The sequence below is a fragment of the Schistocerca cancellata genome, chromosome 1, assembly GCF_023864275.1.
Source record: "Schistocerca cancellata isolate TAMUIC-IGC-003103 chromosome 1, iqSchCanc2.1, whole genome shotgun sequence".
Lineage (NCBI taxonomy): Eukaryota > Metazoa > Arthropoda > Insecta > Orthoptera > Acrididae > Schistocerca > Schistocerca cancellata.
In genome coordinates, this window is record NC_064626.1 from 753,036,336 (window position 1) to 753,050,663 (window position 14,328).

Sequence of the window (14,328 nt, forward strand, 5' to 3'; positions counted from 1 at the left end):
CTGTCAATTGTTCCCTTATGCTCTCCCTGAAACTCTGTACAACCTCTGGTTTAGTTAGTTTATCCAGGTCCCATCTCCTTAAATTACCACCTTTTTGCAGTTTCTTCACTTTTAATCTACAGTTCATAGCCAATAGATTGTGGTCAGAATCCACATCTCCCCCTGGAAATGTCTTACAATTTAAAACCTGGTTCCTAAATCTCTGTCTTACCATTATATAATCTATCTGATACCTTTTAGTATCTCCAGGATTCTTCCATGTATACAACCTTCTTTTATGATTCTTGAACCAAGTGTTAGCTATGATTAAGCTATGCTCTGTGCAAAATTCTACCAGACGGCTTCCTCTTTCATTTCCTACCCCCAATCCATGTTCACCTACTACGTTTCCTTCTCTTTCTTTTCCTACTCTCGAATTCCAGTCACCCATGACCATTAAATTTTCGTCTCCCTTCACTACATGAATAATTTCTTTTATCTCATCATACATTTCATCAATTTCTTCATCATCTGCAGAGCTAGTTGGCATATAAACTTGTACTACTGTAGTAGGCATGGTCTTCGTGTCTATCTTGGCCACAATAATGCGTTCAATATGCTGTTGTAGTAGCTTACCCGCACTCCTATTTTTTATTCATTATTAAACCTACTCCTGCATTACCCCTATTTGAAGTCTTGTTCCTCCTGCCACTGAAATTCACTAATTCCCACTATATCTTACTTTAACCTATCCATTTCCCTTTTTAAATTTTCTGACCTACCTGCCCGATTAAGAGATCTGAAATTCCACGCTCCGATCCGTAGAACCCCAGTTTTCTTTCTCCTGATAACGACGTTGGTTCAAATGGTTCAGATGGCTCTGAGCACTATGGGACTTAACATCTTAGGTCATCAGTCCCCTAGAACTTAGAACTACTTAAACCTAACTAACCTAAAAACATCACACACATCCAAGCCCGAGGCAGGATTCGAACCTGCGACCGTAGCAGTCCCGCGGTTCCGGACTGCAGTGCCTAGAACCGCACGGCCACCGCGGGCGGCCGATAACGACATCCTCTTGAGTAGTCCCCGCCCGGAGATCCGAATGGAGGACTATTTTACCTCAGGAAATTTTACCCAAGAGGACGCCATCATCTTCTAACCATACAGTAAAGCTGCATGCCCTCGGGAAAAATTACGGCTGTAGTTCCCCCTTGCTTTCAGCCGTTCGCAGTACCAGCACAGCAAGGCCGTTTTGGTTAGTGTTACAAGGCCAGACCAGTCAATCATCCAGACTGCCCCTGCAACTACTGAAAAGGCTGCTGTCCCTCTTCAGGAACCACACGTTTGTCTGGCCTCTCAACAGATACCCCTCCGTTGTGGTTGCACCTACGGTACGGCCATCTGTATCGCTGAGGCGCGCAAGCCTCCCCACCAACGGCAAGGTCCATGGTTTATGAGGGGACCGAGTCGCATACAAATATAATTTTTATCCCGTCTGAGTTGCATGTAAATATTATTTTGGCCCCATGCTGTCAAGAACTAAAATAGGGTGACGGCCTTCCTCTATCATTTTCGGCCGGCCGGAGTGGTCTAACGGTTCTAGGCGCTACAGTGTGGAACCGCGCGACCGCTGCGGTCGCAGGTTCGAATCCTACCTCGGGCATGGATGTGTGTGATGTCCCTAGGTTAGTTAGGTTTAAGTAGTTCTAAGTCCTAGGGGACTGATGACCTCAGAAGTTAAGTCGCATAGTGCTCAGAGCCATTTGAACCTCTTATCATTTTCAGTTGCATTACGACTCCGTTTCCTGTATTTTGAGGATAAATGAAATTGACGAAAGCGAGATCGTACGACGGCTGTTTATATTGTAAGGCATTTAAATTGCGGAAGTTTTCTGGCACTTATTTATGGCTTTGGGCGGAAGAAGGTGGTAGAGGAATTTCAGCAATACATCTCTCGACGTTAACTGCGACAGAAATGGCGAAAGCTAAATTGCCATTCGATGTTCTGGAAGCGTACTTTCCATTTTTGGTCGAGGCCAGCGGTAAGTATTTATCACCAACTGTCGTCCAGTTTGTGTGAACGCGGCGCAGCGAGAAGGAAAAGTAAGGAAGGCGGTGGGTTGGAAGAGGAAGTAGGAGTAGGTGCCATTATTGGAGCCCATTACGGTCTGGAGAACAGTAGCGGCGGCGCGTGACAACCAGGGTCACTCCAAGGCCAGCACCTCCGTGCTCCCTGCCACGCTGCACACGCGTGTAACTACGGTATGTTGTCACGTGTTTTACTTAAGTTGGGAGTAGAAACTTAGTTTAAGTTGCTTCGTTGTACCGTTTCTATGTTGTTCGCTACGTTACTATCTGTGCCGTAGTCGTCTTTTGTGTGCAAGCAAGTTGATGGCGAAATGAATTATGTGGCTGGTTGATTGGTTGGTTGATTTGAGGGAGAGGGCCAAACAGCGAGATCATCAGTCTTATCGGATTAGGATAGGATGAGGAAGAACATCGGCGATGGCCTTTCAAAGGAACCGTCCCGGCATTTGCTGAAGCGATTTAGGGAAATCATGGGAAACCTATATCGTGATGGCCAGACATGGGTTTGAATCGTCGTCCTCCCGAATGCGAGTCCAATGTGCTAACCATGGAGCCATCTCTCTCGGTGAAGTATATTGTTTTCATATCCGCGTATTGTTGACAATACAGCACGAAACCTAACACTTCCGTTGCGGGGGGAGGGGGGGGGGGAGGAGAGGAAGAGAAAAGAAAAGATGAAAAGTGATGTAGGAATGGGAAAAAGAAAAAGCAGAATAAGAAGTAAGAGAGAAAGGAAGGATCAGAGGGCACTTAACCCACGATAGTTCATCAGAGAAACAGCTGGTAAAGAGAAGCCTACTAATGGTTAGCAGAATTTTTATAATTACAGACTGCAGCAGTAGGTTGTGCTGTCTTCAAGTTTAATTGTTAACCCTCATCTCCCTATTGTCAAGTCGAATTATTTCGCACCTGCAGATAGACAACCCAACTACCAAGATTCGCAAAGCGGGCAACCTTCGCGCCTTCCCGGACACATCGCGTCAATGACTTCCACCCACGAATTGACGCTTGCCACATCACAAACGAAGCAGTCATTGAGCACGTATATGAGTTACAAACTTGGAGAAACTCTCTGCCCACTGATGTGTGCCTGTATTCAGTATTTCTTATAAGTTTTGCGTAGTCGTCTTCTGAAACACTGGAGATGCGTATGAATAATCCTGTATGTCCTACTCCCTAACCCTCCCCCAGCCTCCATGGAAAATGAAACGGCGGGAAATATTCTTTTCATATTCTTACTCCTGACGAATACATTAATTAAAATAACTATACGTTCATGATCCAGAAATAAAATTAGTAGTCAAAGGGTTAAGTGTGAAGAGAACAGAGATGTACGGAACAATAAGCAGATTCGGACTGGACTGCGTTGAGCAACAGTTCCGGAAGGCCTGTCCCTCCCTGGTACGAGATGCAGCCGCCTTGTAGTTCCTCAAGTGAATGGCCACTGCTCGCTTTACGCAGTCATATGGAGCTTTCAGACGGAAAGCAGCGAACCGCTTGCCGCCAATGGAGCGCTCGTAGCGCGCAGTTTCCGTACACACTGTCAAGTTAGCAGTTCTGTTATGCATGATTCGTCGAGTGAACAGTTGTATATGATTGCTAAATATGGAGTTATTACATCAGCATACTCTGAAATGAACCTAATTGTTATACAACATGGACCGTAAGACTTGTCTCTATTAAGGGGGGGGCGGGGGGGGGGGGGGTAGGACGTCAAACTGGCCGACTTGGAGCAAGAGAGGCATCACACGACATTTTAATTTGCAGTGTCTATACTTTTACAAATAAGTTCATAAAACTTTGTCAGCATCACCAGGAAGGATTCAGGATTCACACTCATTGCAGTGGAAGTTCGGAAACATAACAAAATAATTTTTTTTACGTGCTAAATTTCATCATTTTTTCACTTACTAATGGCTGCGTTTGTTGCTATACGTACACTTTTCTTCATAAGTTAGAGAGATTCTTCGATGAATTTTGCACAGCGTACATACCATACTCACAGGTGTATGAAACTCTAGAATTTATTTAATTTATGAAAAAACGAATGAGCTGTTGTATTTTAAACTTCATGTTTAGAAAAAACACAAATTTTGTAGTTAATTACCTCAGTTTTTACCACAGTTTTTAACAGATCTGGAAAATTCTAGAGTTTCATACACCTTAAGTAAAAAAATGATGAAATTTCACATGTAACAAAAATCATTTCGTTATGTTTTCGAACTTACACTGCTATGAGCGTGAATTCTGAATCCTTCCTGGTCATGCTGACAAAGTTTTATGAATTTGTTTGTAAAAGTATAGACAGTGGAAATTAAAATGTCCTGTGGTGCCTCTACTGCTCCAAATCAGCCCGTTTGACTTCCTACCCCCGTTAAGTGATTTAAGTTGCTGCACTGCACTGGGATAACTACTTCTAACTTGCTCATGTTGGCAGAATTCGAATTCTGCAATATTTGCTTCGTCTTCTTTGGTGATGGAATTTCGGAAAACCTTGTTCAGTAGCTCCGCTTTAGTGGCACTATCATGGGCAAAATTACAATTTCAGTCGCATAATGAACGTATTGATTGTGTCTTGCCTCTGGTGTAATTTACATAGCAGCGGAATCTCTCTGGTTTTCTGCCAGATTTTGAGACAGAGTTTCGTTCTGGAAACTATTAAGTTCGCATTAAATTTCGAACTTCTGTAAAACATCGCCAATCTTCAGGATTTTGCGTTCTTCTTCTTCGTTTGATTGATGAGCAGTAACTTGGTAGTAACGTTAATTTATCAGTTACTTAGTTAGTTCCTGTCAAATGGTCCCAGTTTCTTCTTTGTCCCACGGTCCGTGTTTCACAACTATACAAACCTAGGATGTATATGTACAGCCAGAAGCTTCTTCAATATCATGCTAGCTTCAGTCAGATTAGTTGAACAGTACTATCATCTTCTGCGCCACTCTCTTTCTGATATCTTCCTTGCGTCGATTACTTGTGTAACCTCGAGACAAAGGTATAAGTTTTCTCTTCCGCCACCGATCTGCTTCTCTAATTTGAAAGTAAAAGAAGTTGCTCCATTCTCTTAATATTTATCAGTGTTGTCTTACCTTTGCCTAATACAACTCTTGTTCTCAGTCTACGGTCCATTTCATTCAATAAGCCTTCTAAATCTCACTTACGACTAAGAAGGTTATAATGTATAATCTGTACACTGCTTTGAACTTTCATTGGGTTTTTTTTCTGCAAGTTTCTCGTTCCCACTTCACCAACATCTTCAAAATAAAAGTTAAACAACAGTAACCATATGCTGAAACCCTGAGTTACATTCCTCTAGAAAGAAGTAATCTTCCCTGATATTCTATTTTACCTAATTGCAAACTATTCTCATTCGTATCGGAAGTTTGATGATCGCATTCCACTTAACATTGTCACACGATTCTTTGATTCGCAAGCGCTTTCAAGTCTTCCTAATTTATGTTTATGCTTCATCGCGTTACTGAGCGCAAAATCGTATTTATGTGTCGAAACTTACCTTTCCTCAAACCTGATAGATATTCGTCCAACAACTCCTTAGTTTTTTTATATTCTTCAGTATACTATTCTAAACACAATTTACAAACGCGGCATTGGCTGGCATACAAGCACTTAAATAGAAAAGCGGAAGAAAAAACAGTTAGTTACTTTTAAAAGAAACTTCGTGGTGTACACGAATGAATGTCGACGTGTTAGGTAGTAGTAACTTGTTCTTGCACGAAAGCAGAATTATTTCTTTCTGATGTTAGACAAAGACAAGATAGTGAGAGCTGCATGTTAATGTCAGTAAGTACACTGGAGAGCTAAAGAAACTGGTGTACTGCCTAACATTGTGTAAGGCCCCGTGAGCACGCAGAAGTGCAGCATGTGGCATGGACTCTACTAATGACTAAAGTAGTGCTGGTGGAGGGGAGTCACACCATGAATCCTGCAGGGCTGTCCATGGAGCCGTAAGAGCACGAAGGTGTGGAGATCTCTTCTGAACAGCACGTTGCAAGGCATCCCAGATATGCTCAATAATGTTCATGTCTGGGGAGTTTGGTGGCCAGCAGTGATTAAACTCAGAAGAGTGTTCCTGGAGCCACTCTGTAGCAATTCTGGACGTGTGGTGTGTCGCATTCTCCTGCTGGAACTGCCCAAGTCCGTCGGAATTATCAACGGACATGAATGGAAGCATGTGATCAGACAGGATGCTTACGTACGTGTCACCTGTCAGTGTCGTATCTAGACGTACCAGGATGCCCGTATCACTCCAACTGCACACGCCTCACACCATTAAAGAGCCTCTACCAGCTCGAACAGTCTCTGCTGACATGCGGGGTCCATGGATTCATGAGGTTGTCTCGATATCCGCACACGTCCATCCGCTCGATACAATTTGAAACGACACTCGTTCGACCAGGCAACATGTTTCAGTCATCAACAGTCCAATGTCGGTGTTGCTGGGCCCAGGCGAAGTGTAAAGCTTTGTGTCGTGCAGTCATCAAGGGTACACGAGTGGCCTTCGGCTCCGAAAGCCCGTATCTATGATAATGGCGCCGCACTACAGCAATTTGCGGAAGAGTTGCAGTTGTATCACGTTGAACGATTCACTTCAGCCGTCGTTGGTCCCGTTCTTGCAGGATCTTTTTTCGGCCGCAGTGATGTCGGAGATTTGATGTTTTACCGGATTCCTGATATTCACGGTACACTCGTGAAATTGTCCTACAGGAAAATCCCCACTTCATCGCTACCTCGGAGACGCTGTGTCCCATCGCTCATGCGCCGACTATAAAACCACGTTCAAGCTCATTTAAATCTTAATAAACTGCCATTGCAGCAGCAGTAATCGATCTAACTGCCCCAGACACATGTTGTCTTTAAGATGTTGTCGACCGCAGTACCCTATTCTGCCTGTTATATATCTCTGTATTTGAATATGCATGCCTATACCAGTTTCTTTGGCGCTTCAGTGTTATACGAGGTGCATTCAAGTTCTAAGGCCTCCGATTTTTTTTCTCCGGATTGGAAAGAGATAGAAACATGCTCATTGTTTTAAAATGAGGCCGCGTTCATTGTCAATACGTCCCAGAGATGGCAGCACCGTACGGCAGATGGAATTTTACCGCCAGCGGCGAGAATGAGAACTGTTTTAAAAACTTAAAATGGCGACGTTTTCCTTACTCGAACAGCGTGCAATCATTCGTTTTCTGAATTTGCGTGGTGTGAAACCAAATTGAAATTCATCGACAGTTGAAGGAGACATGTGGTGATGGAGTTATGGATGTGTCGAAGGTGCGCTCGTGGGTGCGACAGTTTAATGAAGGCAGAACATCGTGTGACAACAAACCGAAACAACCTCGGGCTCGCATAAGCCGGTCTGACGACATGATCGAGAAAGTGGAGAGAATTGTTTTGGGGGATCGCCGAATGACTGTTGAACAGATCGCCTCCAGAGTTGGCATTTCTGTGGGTTCTGTGCACACAATCCTGCATGACGACCTGAAAATGCGAAAAGTGTCATCCAGGTGGGTGCCACGAACACTGACGGACGACCACATGGCTGCCCGTGTGGCATGTTGCCAAGCAATGTTGACGTGCAACGATAGCATGAATGGGACTTTCTTTTCGTCGGTTGTGACAATGGATGAGACGTGGATGCCATCTTTCAATCCAGAAACAAAGCGCCAGTCAGCTCAATGGAAGCACACAGATTCACCGCCACCAAAAAAATTTCGGGTAACCGCCAGTGCTGAAAAAATGATGGTGTCCATGTTCTGGGACAGCGAGGGCGTAATCCTTACCCATTGCGTTCCAAAGGGCACTACGGTAACAGATCCATCCTACGAAAATGTTTTGAAGAACAAATTCCTTCCTGCATTGCAACAAAAACGTCCGGGAAGGGCTGCGCATGTGCTGTTTCACCAAGACAACGCACACGCACATCGAACTAACGTTACGCAACAGTTTCTTCGTGATAACAACTTTGAAGTGATTCCTCATGCTCCCTACTCACCTGACCAGGCTCCTAGTGACTTTTGGCTTTCTCCAACAATGAAAGCCGTACTGCTATTGCATTGGCGATTTTCCAGTGGTCAAAACAGACTCCTAAAGAAGCCTTCGCCGCTGCCATGGAATCATGGCGTCAGCGTTGTGATAAATGTGTACGTCTGCAGGGCGATTACGTCGAGAAGTAACGCCAGTTTCATCGATTTCGGGTGAGTAGTTAATTAGAAGAAAAATCGGAGACCTTAGAACTTGAATGCACCTCGTAGATATACCACAACGAATGCACGGATAGAAAACTCTTTCTTAATAACATTTCACGCTATTGACGTGAAACTTGGTGACGCATAGTCATAATGTATAACAGCCAGGACGCATCATTCCTCATTTTGTAAGAAAACCAATTTGTATATCAAATGTAGGTAGCAGAGCCCGTCACCTCACCTTCAGACTCCCTTGTACTCTCGTCGCCGCCTGGTCGTATGCTCGCAGCTACGAGCAGCCAGCAGCCGGCGACTGACATCTGGCGCAGCGAGTCTGCGAGTTCCCACTGCTCGTAACACTCATTGACAATCGAGTGCTGTTTGCCATGACGACGGAGGAGGACATTCTGCCAAAGTAAACAGACGGGACGTGCATTCTTTGACATAAAACCTGCCCGGCGGTCGAGCCGCCGTAGTGTCAAGTCCGCGCAGATCGCAACATGGGACAAATAACACGGCTACACTGGTAATCAAATTCGGCAATCTTCATAAACTGGTAACACTGTAGGCTGCGGCAGTTTATGGAGGAAGTCTTCTCTTGTTTTCAAAGTGTTAATGCTGCGTCTACGCTCTCGGTCTAGAGCAGCGGTAGTCAGCCTGGTGCCTGCCTCCCACTTGGCGTTCGAGCTTTCGTAGTGGACGGTAGGCGGTAGGTAATATAAAAACATTTTCATTAGGTTTGTGTAAAATTTTGGCATAAATTATTTGGCAAGTAATTATTACTGTACGTTTTAACTTGCTATTAATCTGCCTCATAAATTTTCTAAAGTTCCTTTTCTACTTTATAAATCTCCTTGACTGTGAAATTGTGGGCAGTTAGAAAATTTGACTGCTAACAGAGATACAAATTTGGGCGTTACTTAAAGAAACGGTCGAATACCCCTGGTCTAGACATACACTGGGCGTTGTTTGAATGCATCGTCTCAGTCGAAACCGATCAGTCCCTATATTTTTTGTTGCAGCCTCCATCTTCGTTTAATAAAAGTCCTAAACGTAATAGTAGCACCGTTCTTGACTGTGGTTGACGGTGGTTTTAGAACGCCCCATGTGCTAGGGTTCAAAAATGGTTCAAACGGTTCTGAGCACTATGGGACTTAACATCTGAGGTCATCAGTCCCCTAGAACTTAGAACTACTTAAACTTAACTAACCTAAGGACATCACACACATCCATGCCCGAGGCAGGATTCGAACCTACGACCGTAGTGGTCGCGCGGTTCCAAACTGTAGCGCCGAGAACCGCACGGCCACACCGGCCGGCTGCTAGGGTTCACCAGGACCTACTTGCTGGTACCTACCAACGGTTGCCGTGGCGGAACTGCGCATTCTAGCCGTGTCAAAAGCGTTAGGTATGCTCATCGCACTGGAGAGTATAACATTATGCACTGTCGAATCATGCTCCACAAAAAATATCTATGATTTGCATTTCGCACTCAAAATCAACGGCGGCAGACGACTCGCTTTTAGGTGATGAGTATTGTACTACACTTATGTGTAAGACATTGGTACGGCCCAAAACTAATTTTATAGTTTGTGATCCAATCAGAGTACCTCACCACGGTGTTTAATGTTATTATTAAAGCTCTATATCTAGCTTCTTTCTCATTTTAGAAATTCTTCATGCAATTTTTTGTCAGGCATCCGTAAGTTTTCGTTAAACCACAGTCAGCAACTGTGGTTTAACGAGTTTTACCATCGTTGTTTGATTTCTTGAGCAAATGTCTGCGGAAAACTGTGTCAATACCATTCAGAACAAGCTCGATAGTAACAAAGGCACACTTCACATTTTGAGGACCGTGTATGGATCTATGGAAAACATAACACTGATCAAAAGTGATATTTAACGTATTGAACTGGATTTACACTAACACAGTTGTGTATTTTTGAAGCAACCCAAAGTGGAAGGAAGTGGCTAACGCTGGTGTCAACATACATCTCGAGATGTGCTTAATTGCTGTTACACATATTTAGCACAGAGGAACTACATTCACTTCACAACTATTCTGCTGACATGTGGGTCCTACGTGACGAACAAAATTCAAATTCGCGTCGTTGACGGTCGAGTCGAAATTGTTCAGAGAAGTAAAGAAGCTTGGTACTAACAGAGCAGATCCCTGATCACGAACACAACTTACTGAGTCGAGCTGGTGAGACGATTTTCTTCAGATTTTATTAAAAAACTCTTAGAACAAGTTGCAAGGTCCATTAAATAAAACAGAAAATAATAACCTAGAGTGCAATTCTCTGGGCCGCGATGAAAAATGGGAACTCTCGCCACCTTTGTATTACAAGACGTGTCGAACCACTGACCTAACGAGATGCAGCTGGGAGCTGGTCTCTCTCGTCACAATATTAGTCGCTGAGCCTCAAAATGCAACGTTAAAGATAAGAAATGTTGTTACTTATGTGAAGTACGGCTGTCTTGCAGTGCAAAAATTAAATTTTCTCTCTCAGTGTCTCATCTTACATGAGCATTATGTACCATAAGTCCAAGCGGAAAAGGAATGCTAAGTGAATTTAGCGGAACAATTGTGGACCACATGCGAAGCAAATGCACTCTCACAGGGTTGCCAAATATTTGCAATCATGTTGCCAAATAAGTTATGCTAGGGGCAGCTAACTAGCGAAATAGTTCACATGCTCGTCTTATACGGGCTTTCATTGGGGAGGCACGAGCGCATTTGGTTTTTACACTACCTAACGCACCTTTCAGCATCATGACTAAAATTTCCACAAAATACAAACGAGTAAAACATTTACTTTGATTGTTTGCAACTAAAGCTCATTTCAATTGATTAAAAAGTGATTGGAAATCAAACCTTCCCTTACACATGACAAACTAGTAATATACCAAACGCTTTGTATCCCGAAATAGACGGTGTCAGTGTGCAGTATTGCGGAGATGCAGATAGAATTTCACGACTACCACGAGAATGCGGAGGTATATTGGTGGGGGGTGGAAGCAAGAAGAAACGTAGTTAACTAATTATTCGATTCCATACAAGTAATTTGAGGATTCAGAAGAGAAGAAACTGAAAATTATGTTCACTTACGCAGAAACTAAACTGTAAGTGTGGGCAATATGTAATTCGGCACCATCGTATTTTTTTCACTTATTATGCAACATAGTCTTCCATTTGCTGCTGTAAGCCTAGAACAAGCTGTTGAGCCAAGTGTAAACCTTGGTCATGTCACAAATTTGTACTTATCTATTGCAGTGACGTGGTCCATATTACCTATTCGATTGTTGAGTAACATACTGTGACATGAATCTACCTATCGTCACAGTGTCAAATTAGCAGAAACTGTAGAGAAGTTCTGCCAGCGTCACTACCCTCCCGTTGTCGTCTTTTGTTATTGGGCTTTTCCTATTGCCCTGGAAATGAGACACCAAGGTAAACGTGTGTATTCTGCATGGGGAAGCAACCAACATTCCATTCTCCCATATTCATTAGTCATGTGCAGCAGTACCAAATAAGGATAGGATAGCTCTTTTGAGTGAGAGAATAACATAACAATAGTAACAATAACAAACTAATAATAAATGAAATTGCTCAAAGAGATTTCAGGATTGCAGCTGGTCATCGTAAACTTCACTCCGCCGTATTTCGAATGGACACCTGCCAGTCACCTTAAGGTGAGCCACCAAAGACTGTCGAAGACGTTTTTTTTTTTTTCATTCTCATCTTAATACCTTATACAGGAAGGCCGGCAGCGGCAAGACTATGCCGCTCTTCGGCCACAGATATTACAAGTAGTGCATAGAAGACATAGAAAAACAAAACAAAACGATGGAAAAAAACAGTAGACACACAAAGTAAAAAACATGGAGCCGTTCACAGGCGTAGTAAGATAATAAAAAAAGTCAGCACTGGTACAAGAACATAGACGACAGAAATGACACACGTGAACGATGGAGCATGGACGGTGAAACACTAAGGCACTAACACGATGGCACAAAAAAAACGATGGGGAGAGAGGGTGCACTTTGGAAAAAACACAGGGGGTGGAAGGGGAGGATCAAAGTTGGTAGAAGGGGTAGATGGAGGGGATGAGGGCATCATCAGGGAGGGGGAGTTGGCGGAAGCCATCTTGGGCGAGGGTATGGAGAGTGGAGAGATGGAGACCAGGTGGGACATGGGAATACAGACGCGGCATACGACAGGGGTGGGAAAGGATGGGAGAGACAAGTGAGTGAGGGGGATCAAGTCTGTGGGGGGTGTAGAGGATCCGTATCCATTCGAGGAAAAGGAGGAGTTGTGGGAACGGAATTAGGTCATACAGGATCCACGTGGGGGAGGGGAGGTGGATGTGATAGGCGAGGCGGAGCACATGGCTTTCCAGGATTTGAAGGGATTTGCAAAAGGTAGGAGGGGCAGAGATCCAGGCGGGATGGGCGTAGCAGAGGATAGGGCGGATGAGGGATGAGGGATTTATAGGTGTGAAGGATGGTGGAGGGGTCCAGACCCCATGTGCGGCCAGAAAGGAACTTGAGGAGACCGAGTCGGGAGCGTGCCTTGGCTTGCATTGTCCAGAGATGAGGGGTCCAGGAGAGGCGTGACGCCATGGTACTTGAGGATGGGGATGAAAGTGATAGGACGGCCATAAACACTATAGAAGTCGAGGAGATGGAAGGAAGGGGTGGTTTTGCCTACAATGATCGCCTGGGTCTTTGAAGGATTGACCTTGAGCAACCACTGGTTACACCAAGTGGTGAACCGATCAAGATGGGATTGGAGAAGGTGTTGGGAGCGTTGCAGGATGGGGGTGAGGGCAAGGAAGGCGGTGTCATCGGCGCACTCGAGAAGGTGGACGGGGGTTGAAGGCGGCGGCATGTCCGCCATATACAGAAGATAGAGAAGAGGAGAGAGGACAGAACCTTGTGGCACTCTGGTGGAGGGGTAGAAGGTGTAGGAATCCGTGTTATGGATGGTGGCGTAGGAAGGACGTTGAGAAAGAAAGGACCCAATCATACGGACGTAGTTGATAGGAAGGGCGAAGGTTTGGAGCTTGAAGAGGATACCGGAATTCCATACACGGTGGTAAGCACGTTCAAGGTCGAGGGAGAGGAAGATGGTGGAGCGACGGGAGTTGAGCTGTTCGGAGAGGTGATGAGTGAGGTGAAGGAGAAGCTCATCGGCAGAGAAGGACGGTCGAAAGCCACACTGGATAGCGGGAAGGAGGCGGTGCTGGCGAAGATGCTGGTGGATGCTTCGGATAAGGATGGATTCCAGGACCTTGCTGAAGACCAAGATAAGGCTGATGGAACGGTAGGAGAAGACAGCGGATGGCGGTTTAACGGATTTGAGGAACATCAGGATCCGGGATGTTTTCCACAGGTCGGGTTAGAAGTCTGTGGACAAGACCACATTTTATAGCCTGGCCAGGGTGGAGAGGAAGGAGGCGGGAGCTTCACGGAGGTGGCGATAGGTAACACGATCGTGGCCGGGAGCAGTGTTATGCTTCGTGCGGAGTGTAATGATGATATACTGAGTAGTGATGGGGGCATTGAGTTCGTTGTGTGTAATGTTGCCCAAGTACTTGAAACCAGGAGCGAGTGGAGGGACAGGGGTGTCAGTTCGATCGCAGACATCAGGGAAGAGGGAGTATTCGAACTGGGGATCGTCGGGGAGGGTAAAGATATCGGAGAGGTAGGAGGCAAAGTGATTGGCCTTACTAAGGTTGTCAGGGAAGGGGTGGTCATGATGAAGGACAGGGTAGTGGGAGGGGGGGGTGTTCAGATCCGGTAAGGGGGCGGAAGGCTGACCAGTACTTGGACGAGTTCATAGGTAAGGTAGCATTAAGACGGGTGCATGTCTGTCGCCAGTCCCGGCGTTTCTTACAAGGGAACCTCCCCATCGCACCCCCCTCAGATTTAGTTATAAGTTGGCACAGTGGATAGGACTTGAAAAACTGAACACAGATCAATCGAGTAAACAGGAAGAAGTTGTGTGGAACTACGAAAAAAAATAAGCAAAATATACATAGCGAAGATAGGC